General features: G+C 42.5%; 1 protein-coding gene and 1 pseudogene across 1 annotated transcript in view; both read right to left on the reverse strand.

The window, feature by feature from the left end:
* Positions 1-12200, reverse strand: part of Srrm4 (serine/arginine repetitive matrix 4) — a 607431-nt gene that overhangs the window by 236280 nt on the left and 358951 nt on the right. The window lies entirely within an intron of this gene.
* On the reverse strand, positions 6953-7048 carry LOC117285801 (annotated as a pseudogene).

Consider the following 12200-nt stretch of genomic DNA (forward strand, 5'->3'; position numbering starts at 1 on the left):
CTCTCTCTCTCTCTCTCTCTCTCTCTCTCTCTCTCTCTCTCTCTCTCTCTCTCAGCTTGGGCTGCAGAATGAGCGGCCAGGCCAAGAAGAGAAAAGAGAAAGAAGGGTATGGACGGCTTCCCACGAATGCACTGGTAGCACAGGAAGTGGTGCCAATCAATGACAGATGGGTTCCCAAGGAAGAAAGGAGAGGAGGCGAGAGAAAGGACAGTTGGAGCCATGGAAACTGGGACAAACAAATGCTCTTCATTCTTATACTAACTGACCACATTGTTTCACTGGATTGAAGACACGAATAACGTAACAACCTACAACAACCAAAGGGATGTTCTAAAGTGTAATTCAGATGTCCTGCCTCCTTTGAAACAAAATTTATTCCTTGTATCCGCCTACAAAGTAAGGATAAAGATCTGGCACCTCTCTCCCTTCCTGACTGTACCTCCTATCGCTCTCTTCTTCACTCACCCCATCCAGCCATGGTAACCTCTTTCCTAGTCTTTAAACCTGGAATGTGCATTCTTGCCTCAGAGCAACTGCACCCTATTCTTTCTGCCTGGATGCTTTCCCTGGATCTTTGCGCAACGTCCAGTTTATGATTCAGGTCTTTTTACCTTCTCTGTAGTCTCCTGCGAGCAGTCAATCTAAAACAGCTCCCCTCCAAACCGCCACTACCCCTGTTGCCCTATAATTCCTTACACGCTTTGCTTCTCTTCAAGTATTTACTTCTATCTGAAATTATACATGTATATGTTGTCAGCCTTCTCTACTACAGCATAAGCTATACCCATGTCTGCTTGCTCACTGATGCGACCCTTGTGCTTGGGACAGTACTTGGAATATAGTAGGTGCACCTTTATATACCTGTGAATGAATCTCTTATCTGGCTCGAGAGAGGCTTTGATCAACTGGTAGCTATGGACTAAAATGAATCCACACATTTCTGGTCCCTGGGTGTTATGATCTCAATGTCCCCCACCAAAATTCATACATTGAAACATAGTCTTTCCAAAAAATTTTGGGGGAGGGGGTACCGGGGATTGAACTCAGGTCCTTGTACTTTTGAGGCAGGCACCAGAACCATTGAGCTAAATCCCCAGCCACTTGAAACAGAGTCTTTAATGGGATGGTATTAAGAGGTAGGGCCTTTGGGAGGTGATTGGGTCACAAAGGAACCACCATTATAGATGGGACTGGTGCCCTCGCGAAAGAGGCCAGAGGGAGATTGTCGGCATCTTTCACTATGTGAGGACTCCCCAGCCTTCACCACTGAAGGAAATAAATTTTAATTGTTTATAAGCTACCCCATATATGCTGTTTTGTTAAGGCATCACAAATGGACTAAGTCAATAATGTGCCATAGTAGTTAAGAGTAAATCCTAAAGAATTCACTGGGATGGTAGTTCTACTGCTTCCTACTTGTGTGATCTTGGGCAAGTTAACTGACTTCTCTATGCCTCAGTTTCTCATCTATAAAGTGGAAATGACAATGATGCCTACCTTATAGGTTGTTGCAAGATTAAATGAGAGAATGCAAGTGAATTGCTTAGCAGAGTATCTGGCACTTAGAAAGCCCTTAATAAATGTTTTCCTTATTACTCATCAACTAATTCATTGAATTATTCTATCCCCATTAACCGTTGTAGTTATTTATTTATACAGACTTTCATCCACTTAGTTGTTCCTTTTCAGCGAGCTTCCCTTTCTTCCACAGTTCATGCTTCTATCGGTTGGATCTACCCACTCTCTTACATCCATCTCGTCATCCATTCGTGGTCTAAACAAACATTTAGAAAGCTTATTTTGAAGGATCCTGAGCCAACGGCACCAAAGAGTAGAAGCATGAGGTTTAAACACCACCAGCTTTTACACACCCTTCTGTATTTAGTCCAGTCATGGCTGCAATGAACCCTTGATCGCCTTCATTCCCCAAACCTCCACCTCCTCCTTACCCAAGGGCACAGGCCCAACGGTTCAACATAAATCCTTCCATCTCTCTGAAGCCTTGAAAACAGTGTTGAGTTTGTAAATAGAGTTTATCCCTTCTGGGCCAGGGTAGCACACTTTGCCCTAACCTGGGATGCTGCTGAAATCTCCTTATCTAACTCATGCTAGGTCAGAACTGTTTCCCCTCCCGGTGCCTAGAATACACGGTGCTGAGGCCACTTTCCCTCCCCTAGGCTATCATGTAGTCCTACAGCCTCATTCTTTTCAAGTTCCTAAGGTGAGAAGCCAAACAGGGCTCAGGAATGATGTTGAAGATAATCACGATAAGGATGATGGTGATAAAAAGAAGTGTCTTGAGTTTGGCTCCTACCATGTGCAGGGTATAAAGAATGATCCTCAAACAGATTTAACAAGTGGAATAACCCACCTCGTCAGAATGGATGCTGGCTGCCAATAATCAGCACAGCCACACCAATTGCTACCAGCCTCCTGTCAGTCCCTCTGAGCCTATGTAGCCATTGATGAAGCCTCTCAATAAGTTACAAGGTAGTAATATGAACCCATTTCACAGAAGCAAAGGGCCAGGGATTTAGCACAATGGTTTCGCCGCTTGCCTTGCAAGCACAAGGACCCGAGTTTGATCCCCCGTACCAAACAAACAAACAAACAAACAAAAAACCAGAAGCAAAAATGGAAGGTCAACAAAGCTAGGACTTGCTGAGTCATCAGCTGGCTTTCTAACTACTCCTTTTGTGTACTTATGTATTTATCATGAAAAAAATTTTTTTTTCTGAGACAGGGTCTTGTTCTGTAGTTCAAGCTGGCTTTGAACTCACTATGTATCTCATACTAGGCCTTGAACTTGGGGCAATCCTCCTGTCAAAGCCTCCTGAGTGTTGGGATTATAGGTGTGCACCACCACCCTAGGCTTTGGAAATATTTGCTTCATTTAGCAAACATCTTAGTTGTAATTTTTCTGATTTTAAAAAAGTTTTGAAAACTTTAAAATGCGTAATGAAAAAAATTTAAAAAACAATGTGTTGGACATATATAAATATATATATATATATATGCCTTTCAACTTGGTTCACCAAGTTCTTTCTTGCCCTCCCTTGTTTGGAAACCACACACACACCTGCACACACATGCACACGCATGCACACATGAATATGCGCAACTGTTCTTCTGTTCCATTTGCAAGTTGCAGTCACCATGATGGTTCCTTCCTGTCTGCTGCATCACGCTTGCCATCAACTTCCGCCTCACACTTAATGCTATTTGCACAACTCCTTACAGGGCTTCCCTTGCATCCCAGCCAGGAGAGATCTAACCTGTGCTCCTTGATATGATCCAGAAGCCTGATGCTAGTCCAACTTCCAAACAGGAGACTCCTCACCTTCAGCCCTACTAAGTGGATCCTATCCCCTCACATTGGGAACAAGGAGGAGCTCTGTGTCAGAGGGAAACCGGCCTTCGGCCTCGGCTGCAGGATCTTATTTGGATGGGAGGGAAACGATTAGATCCTCTCTCTTAGCAACTTGAACTAAGAGGAGAAGAGCATTTCTAGAGAGTTATAGGCGCTCACACTTAGAAGCCTAGGTAGACTCAGGAGCCACTATGAGGGCTGAAGCCAGGCAGAAGCAAAAGAAAAATGGGACAGTTGCACAGAGGTAATTTAGAAGAAATATAGGTCTTAGCCACTTTCCTCATTGTTGGGACAAAATACCTAACGTGACAACTTAAAGGAGAAGATGCGCGTTTTGGCTCACAGTTCAGAAGACCCAGTCCATGTTCAGCAGGCTTAAACACAAAAACTGCATGGCAGAAGGGACTGGGTGGAGGAAAGCTGCTCATCATAGCAGTCAGGAAGCAGAGGGCAAAGTGGGGAGCCAGGAAGGAATATATACACACCCCCAGTGACCTGCCTCTACTTAGGGCCCACTTCCTAACAAATCAGCCATAGGGTCCCCACGATCCAATCGCCTTCCACAAGCCCAGTTCACAGCACGAGGCTTTGGGGCAACACCTTATGTATACATTGCTGCTAACATACATTGAGTATTATCATACATGGTGAACATAGCACAGTCACTAACCCATTTCCTGTTGACAACAGCAGCATATATACAATCATCTCCCCTATTGAGATGGAACCACAGACGAGCAATGTAGTTCACGTGTGGTCACACAGCAAGCAATCTGAGGTTGTAACCACTATCCTGTTAGCTCTTGGTTCTTCCCCTGCACTTCCTGGGGCCTGCTGCTCACGTTGCCTCTGGGTTCCCATGACACCTTTCGGAATGGCACAGCAAAGCCTCAGTTGCACTTGAGTTCACTGGAGTGGGTTTCTGATCCGTTGTCCTTGGCTGACACTTCAACATACCTCTGCTTTTGTTCTGGATTTCACCAAGACCAACACGCTCACCCATTGTTGAGAGTGATTTTCTCGGAAGTTTGCAAAAGTGCACTCACACATTTTCTGGGGAGCTGAAATTGATGCAGGAAGATTAATTATAAATGACCCATTGCCAAAAATTTGATATGCACAGACTGCCTTCTGCAGTTTCCTTATTTAGATACAAACTTTGCTCTATTATAACTATAAAAAAATTATCAGGGCTTTCACATTTGCACCTGTTATGTTATACAACATAACCCAATTTCCCAGAGAAGATACTAAGCTTCCAGGGTTTGGTTTTTCCCACCACTGAGCTTTTCAGGGAACGATTACTTATTTGGTTAGTGGGGGAGACTTTTCTTTTATCATATTCCAGTAACTAATTTTTAGAAAATTAGCATTCTTCTAAGTACAGACAACACAAATGACAGCAAACATAATTGAATCTCTCTCTCTCTGTGTTGATTTAGGAGGTACTTCCGAATGTCATTCCCCTTTATTCCAGACTATTAAAAAATCTGGATAATAAAATTAACAAAAACATTACATCTGTTTGTTACAGCCTTCTAGGTGCTACATGGTTGTGGGACTCGGTCCAAACATGAATGTCACATCTAATTTGGGGGGGCTGTTTGTCAGAATCATCCGAGTCACACCGCATGGTGCACAGAGACACTCACTCCATTGTTTGGGCTCCTTATCCCTCCACTGAGCTGGTTGTATTCCTAGGCTGGCTTTCTTGAGCAGCTAGCTCTGAATTCCATGGATTTTTCATATTTGGGAGCTAACAATTCCCACCTAGCAGTGGAATTTGAAAATTTGTGATTCATATGTCATATTTATTACAGTGTCTTGTGCTTCCTAAATGATACTTGTTATTCAAGAAATGCCTTACAGCATGAAAGAAGTCAAAATTCTATTCTTCTGGGTAGCTCCTAAATACTCTGACTTTATTTGATTTCCTAGAAGATGGAAAATCAATTCTATATCAGGATTCCCTTTCCCTACCTGCATTAGAAAAAAAAAAGAAAAACAAACAAAAAACTCAAGTCCCTCTTAGTGGAGGAAGATGCAGAGAGAAGCACAGGTATGCAGGAGGATACACATAATGGGTTTAAGGAAGTTTTGGTGTCGTGGAAATCCCCAGGACCTGAGGGCAAAAAAATTGGGTTTGTTTTATTTACTCTTTTGAATCAGCACTTCGAAGCCGCCCACTTCACTGGCAGACACAGTTCAGCGCTAACAGTGCTATGAAGTGTTGTTCTAATGGAATCCATATCTCTTCCTTTTTTTTAACTTCTTCCCATTAAGCTCATGTGTCTCTGCTTTCACTCAGCAAAGGTTTACTGGCACCTCCTGTGAGCCTGGGACTGTACTTAGTGTTGAAGAAACAACACCAGAAAATGAATGAGACCTAGACCTGCCTTCACAAAATATTGCAAAGATGTACAGAGTAATAGAGGAGCACATGATGACTCTATCGAGTCTGAGAGGCACAGAAGAGAGGATTCAGAGAAGCCTTCCTGGAAGAAGTGGCATTTAAGGTGAGCCTCGAACACTAAGCAGTTAACATCCAGGCTTCTCCTTGAAAAGCATCGCAGAAAAATTCTCTACCTTTCAAACACTTGAAATCAGCTCTCTGACTTCATTCATTTCCTATTACTGTCCTATTCTCTCACTCAGTTTTGACCACAATGGTCCACATAAAGAACTTCTTGAAAAATAACATTCTCTTTCCTTGGATGATATCAACCTAGGCACTTTGCCATTCAAACTAACCCTACTATCAGCAGGTTCCATCTAAACTTTCAAAAAGGGCAATACATCGTCCTTTTTATCCTCAATGACCCTGATACATGGATCAAGGACAAAAAATTACTTCTTAATAACAACAAAAGGATTAAGACTCTGCTTGTGTTCCCAAGATTCTGCGTCAAGAGGGTCTTTCAAACTGGGGATGTAGCTCAATGGCAGAGCACTTGTCTAAGGTGCCTGGGGCCTTGAGTTTCATCCTCAGCACTGGATAAAGAGTACATTTCTTCTCTTTATTTGGAAGCGCTTTTAGAATTTTAATGATGTGCCAACCAGTGAGCCAGACTAGAGAGTAAGATGGTTTTGTACAGGTGAGGTTCCCTGGAATGCAGATGTCAGGACAGACTGAGGAGTTCAAATGGGCAGCTGAGGAACCATGCGTGGGGACAAAAGGAAGAAGCCAGACTGGGCAGGAGCAAATGCTGGATTCCAGGGCAGATGTGCCAAGACTTCCACCAGCCCAACAGGGGTTCGAGAATTAGAAGGCCTCTTAGAGGAGTCATTCTTTGGGTGGAAGGCAGGCCTGGTACCACCTACTGTCTTTCAAGTCACGGGCCAGAGATGGCCCTGAGAACAGCATGCCCTCAGCTTCCTCTGCCTTGTGCATGGCTTCCAAGGGCTTTCCTTAGAATGGAGAAACTGTGGCTTAAACATTGAAGCAGAGCCTGGTGAAGCTAACGGCTGGGCATGACCAGCTAACTTGATTCTTTGGAACTCCACAGTGAGTCCTTTCTTTAAGGAAGGTATGAGCAGCCCACCTCCATATCTGCCACTGTGGTGTAGAACGCAGTGTCCTGTAGAAGCTTCTAGGCAAAATTCTGATCACAAAACTATCTTGGGAATGACTGATCGAAAATACTACACTTGATCTTAGCCAAAAGGCCGAGAAGCGATCGAAAATAAAACTTATTATTCACAGAAAACTGCAAAGCATGTTTAAAGATATCAAGGGAGCCATAAGTGAATACAAAATATGTTTCATATTCTTGGATTAGAATATTTAATACTGATAGGATGACGATAGTCCACAAAGTAATCTATAGATTCAGTACAATCACTAGAAAAATACAAACCCTACCAGAATTCCAATGGTCTTTGTTACAGAGATAGACAAGTTAATCCTAAAATTCATTTGGAATTTCAAGAGGCCCCAAATAGCCAAACAAACTTTAAAGAAAAAGGAGAATAAAGTTAAAAGAGCCTTTCTTAAATATGAAAACAAAACTGGAAAGAGTAGAAGAAAAATAGATGAATTGGATTTCCTCAATATTTAAAATTTTGTGCACTAAAGAACACTATAAACATGAAAAAGGTGACACATATAACTGCATGAAATATTTCCAACACAGATATCTGATAAAGTTTTAGTATCTAATATATATAAAGAACTCCTACAACTCAACAAACAGACAAACACATAACCCAAGCTTTAAAAACGGGCAAGCATCAAGGGCTGAAAAAACAACAAATGAGGTGTGGCTTGAGGAAAAAAGAACCCTTTTATATTGCTGGTAGAGATATAAACCCGTTTAACCCCCGTGGAAATCAGTATGGCAATTGCTCGAAAAAGTAAACGTAGAAATTCCACTAGACCTAGCTACACCTCTTCTGGGAATCTTCCTGAGAGATACCACATTGGAGTGGTACACACATACCCATGTTTATAGGGGCACAGTCTACAATAGCTACAACACGGAAGTGGTCTGTATGGCCATCAGAGGAGGGAGGAAGAAAATGCGGTGCATATACACAATGCGTAATACTCAGACGTAAAGAAGGACAAGTCATTCGAGTCATATGAGAGAAAATGAATAGATTTTCAATTATTTTTATTTGTACATTTAGATATGCATAGCAATCATATTCATCATAGGGAATTTGTACCCATACATAATATATCCTTTTTTTTTTTGGAACCAGGGATTGAACTCTGGTCCTTGTGTTTGTGAGGCAGGCAGTGGAACCACTGAGCTAAATCCCAGGCCCCATAATAGATCTTGATTCTTCTTTTTTCCCCAATCCCCCCACCCCGGGAACCCCTGTTCTCCTCCTTCTTTAATAAAGCTTTGCTTCTATTTTTTTCCTTTTATTCTTTTATTTTCTTTCCCTTCCTTCCTTTCCCCCCTCTCCCCTCCCTTGTTCCCTTTTCCATTTGAACAGTTTCTTTCCATTTCCCAAGACTATACATTTTGGTCCTTATTTACTTTTGCATTCTCACACCAGAGAAACAATGTGGTATTTGAACATGGATGTCTGATTTATTTCACTTAAGAGTATGGTCTCAGGTGCATCCACTGATTTAGAAATGCCTTGCTTATCCTTCTTTATGACAGAATAGTACTCCATTGTATAAAAAATCTTCTTTAACTATTCATACGTCGATGGGTATTTGAGTTGTTTCCAAGATTTAGTCTATTACAAATCGTGTTGATATAAACATGGGTGTTCATATATTGCTGTGGTATGATGCTTTTAATTATTTTGGGAAGATACCAAGAAGAAAAATAGCTACGTCAAATGGAACCTCTAGCTTTAGATTTTTGAGGAATTTCCACTCTTACCATAGAAACAGGCAGGTAGAATCTATGGGAATGGGAAGGGGACCTGGGAAAGGGGGAAGAGGAAATGGTGGGTTTGGGGAGGGGAGTAAAAAAATGACCAAGATGCAGTATGTATTTTCACTAGTACCCACAGTAAACATAATTCCCATGTATCACAAATACGTATTAATAAAATTTTTTAAACAGTGAAAGTAATTGAATAGATATTTCTCCAAAGAAGCTATAAAAGGTCAATATGCTTATGGAAAGATGCTTAACACCACTGGCCATTAGAGAAATGCATACCAAAACCACAAGAGATAAAGTTTCATACATATAGAGTGGCTATAACTTTGTTAAAATGGAAATTATCAAATGTTGATGAGGATATTGTAAACCTGGAATCCTTTTACATGACGGAGGAGAACATAAAATCATACAGTCCACTACAGGGAGGTTTGGCAGTTTGTTAAGAATTGAACATAGGACATAATAATTGACATAGCAATTCCATTCCGAGCTTTGCATCCGAGACAATTGGAAACACATGTTCAAATAAAACTTTGGACACAAATGTTCAGAGCATTATTATTCAAAATAGTTGAAAAGTAGAAACCATCCAAATGTCCATCAGTGGACAAACAGGTGCCACAAAATGTGTTATTTCCAGACAATGGAATATTAATCAGCCATTAAAAACAACAGAGTAATGATATAGCTAAAATATGGATGAACCACGAAAACATTTTATCACATAAAAAAAACTCATAAACACAAAAGGAAACCTAGTGTATGATTTCTTTTATATGAAATACAAAGAGAAAGTAGAGTAGTGCTTGTCAGTGGCTGGGGGAAGGGGAACAGGGAGAGACTGCCTTAATGGTTGTAGAGTTTGCTTTTGGGGTGATGAAAATGTTCTGGAGTTGGATAGTGGTGAGGTCTGTGTATGTATCCAAATGTGCTAAAAACCACTGAGTTGTAAACTTCAAAGAGTTAGAAAGTTGTGTTATGTGAACTAGAAGTTAGAAGTTGTGTTATGTGAATTTTATCTCATTTAAAACACACATAACAGAGAAAGTCCTGCAGGGCACTGTAAAAACGATGTAATAGGACAGACTTACTTGTTCTGGGCCAATCACAGAAGGCCTGAGGAAGAATGGCTTTGTTACTCCTTTCAGGGTCCATCTGGTGACTGTCAGATGCCATCTTGCCCTCAACTCTGGGCCTTGATGACCCCAAGACCAGGAGATGACCTGAGTGATGACTCCTCACAGGGATACATTATCTCCCCAGCTGGCCAGCAGGACAGTGATGGCAGAGGGAGAGGGAGGGGGGCACAGTACACAGACAACTGAAGAGAGAGAGAGAGAGAGAGCAAGAAAACACTCTTTTCTTCCCTTTGTCTCCAAAGCCAGGTGACCGAGAATGGAAATGGGAAATGTAGATCAAAATGTAATTTTCTCTTACAAGCTGTGGTGAGGCCAGGGGCTGGGTAGGTATCCTGCCCTGGGGAGCTGCTTGGGCGGCAATAACTCACCAGCAGCTCCACACAAAAGCACTGCTTATTAAAGGTCAAACAGAGCCGGCGGGGAAAGGGCTGATGGAAGCAATAAAGGGACACCAGAGAGGGGGCCATCGGAGAGGGCAGGTTCTGATTAAGAACTTGTCCCTAGCAAGGCAGATGCCGGTCACTCAAGACAGCAGGTGATGCTCCTGACACCCACTGGGGAGGACTGAACTGGAAAACGTTCCCTTTGTCTTCGTGGCCCAAGATTTTCCCTGGCCCCATTCAAAGATCAATAGTGAATCAATGAAACACTGGCTTGTATAAGAAACCATTATCAGTGAGCCAGAAAAACAGGACTGGGGGCTCTCTGCTTCTGTTCACCTGCCAGTGATGAGAGTCTTGCTAAACTCTCAGGTCAGCGGCTGAGGAATGACTGGAGCTTTGGGGCTCAGATCTCGTTAATTTAGGAGGCCAGGTCTGATCGATGCCTCATCATCATAATTATCATTATCATCATCATGGCTGTTGTCACCATCATCATCATCAGTTACTTTTATTATCTGTCAAACCCTGGGCACAGCTCAAAATCTTACTGAGTTCGCTCAACAACCTACACAAATGCTGCTCTTATTCCCACTTTCTAGCCAGGAATGCTGAGGTTCCATGCTTTTACATGTGTATCTCAGTTTTTATATTTTTTCAAACATGAAGTGTTTTTATTTTCATTTTAACACAAGTGGCTTCATTCATAGCCCTCAGTTGGGCTGCCAGTAAGGGCTGCTTGCAAAGTTTGAGAAGCATCTGCTTCTACCGAGAACGGGGCTGCAGAAACTTTGTCCTCTGAACAATAGAAGAAAGTAACGTAGGAGGTGAAGAAATGGTAGAGAGAGAGTTGGGAGATGATTGTGTGTCTGTGTATGTATATACGTTATCACACCATGTATTTTACCTTGGAAAGTTCTAGAACTCATTTATTTAGGGTCCATGTAAAATATATCTTTGTTGCCACTTTAATGGTTCCCACCTGGCCCAGTAAGATCTATGAGACCAAAATCACATCCCCTCTGCTCTCCCGACTGTGGCCTCATGGACTTGGCACAATGGTACCGTCCTACCTGAAGGATCTTCTCAGAGCCCGATTTCCACTTCTCTACCTCCATGCTTTCTCTAAATCTACAAGAACCCGCTCATCCTCAGGCAGGTGAATCCCGGAAGTATGGGGGTACCAATGCCTCAGGGCAACTGTGAGGGCCCTACACCTGTGTACAAATAAATGCCTCCACAGTACTGCCTCTAAGACTTCAGATGGACTTCCGGCAGGCAGTCTGCACACTTGCCGGATGCCCCAGTGGAGCTGAGCCCCATTACCTACAACAGCAGTCTACAGACAGTGGATTCTTTATTGGTTTTGCAACATTTCCTGATTGCATTTTCTCCCTGCTTCTTTGCGTCTGCTTCCCAGGATCAGCCACCATCTAAGTCACCAGCCCACAAGTACTTATATCAGGCTCTACTTTGGGGGAGTCTAAAAGAGGCTCCCCGCAACCAGGGTAGTTTTCAGGAATATAACTTCCATGATTGGTGGCTCATTCAGGAGCCAGTCAAAGAAGCAGACTCACTGCGTGGAGCATAAATATACTGGAGGGTTTGGCCCAGCCACGTGACCTTATACTCAGTTGTGAAAAAGATTAAATGGTCTTCATAAGGTTGCTGCCTTTTCACTTGATGGCTGGAGTTTGACATCTGCAGGTGGGCAGTCAAGGAGGGCAGAAAGACATGAAGTATAAGAGAGCAAGAACAAACTAGGACTCACAAGAAGCCATGCCAGTTCTCACTGCCTTTGACCTTGATGATGTTAGTTTCCTCAGGGAAGAGTTGGCGCCCATTATGATTTATATCTGAAATGTCTTCCAATTGTCTCATGCGTTCAGAGGATAGGCTTTTGGAAGAAGACTGGGTCATGAGGATTCTAACTTTAGCGGATTAACCTATTGATGCA

The sequence above is a fragment of the Fukomys damarensis genome, unplaced genomic scaffold, assembly GCF_012274545.1.
Source record: "Fukomys damarensis isolate Sample0158 unplaced genomic scaffold, DMR_v1.0_HiC HiC_scaffold_12, whole genome shotgun sequence".
NCBI classification, from domain to species: domain Eukaryota; kingdom Metazoa; phylum Chordata; class Mammalia; order Rodentia; family Bathyergidae; genus Fukomys; species Fukomys damarensis.